Source organism: Crocuta crocuta, unplaced genomic scaffold (assembly GCF_008692635.1).
Source record: "Crocuta crocuta isolate KB4526 unplaced genomic scaffold, BGI_CrCroc_1.0 scaffold197, whole genome shotgun sequence".
Lineage (NCBI taxonomy): Eukaryota > Metazoa > Chordata > Mammalia > Carnivora > Hyaenidae > Crocuta > Crocuta crocuta.
Genome location: NW_027532002.1, coordinates 1,995,598 through 1,996,107, shown reverse-complemented (window position 1 = coordinate 1,996,107; position 510 = coordinate 1,995,598).

Here is a 510-nt window from a genome sequence, read left to right as displayed (position 1 = left end):
GTACCGGGTTCCCGGTGGCCCCGAAGCCGCTGGGCGGTGCTGGAGCCCCCCTGGCCTGACCGCTCGCCGGGTCCCGTCGCCCAGCGCACTCAGCCTCACTACTAACTGAGCTGGCGCTAGCACATCCTGTTTTGACCACACCCTGAGGATTTGAGAAGCGCTCTTGCATCCTGAGAGTTGTCTGCGGAAGTTAGTGCCTTTCCAGATGCTGAATCAAACCTCTGCCCAGATTTTTTTGTCTACTGACTGAGAAGGCCGGTACCAGGAGCTGTGGCGGAGGAGAGACCATTAGGAGCACTGATTAGAAGCACTGCGTTGGGAGCAAAGGCTTTCAGTTAAACCTGAAGCCTACCTCTGCCTTCCGTGTGACCCTGGCTATCCTTTCTGAGCCTCAGTTTCGTTATCGACACAGTAAAGGCTGTCTGCGTGTTGATGAGCAAATGAGCTATGTATGCAAGCCGTCTGGTACTGTTCAGGGATATGACAGTCTCTCAAAGCTTGATTTCCCTG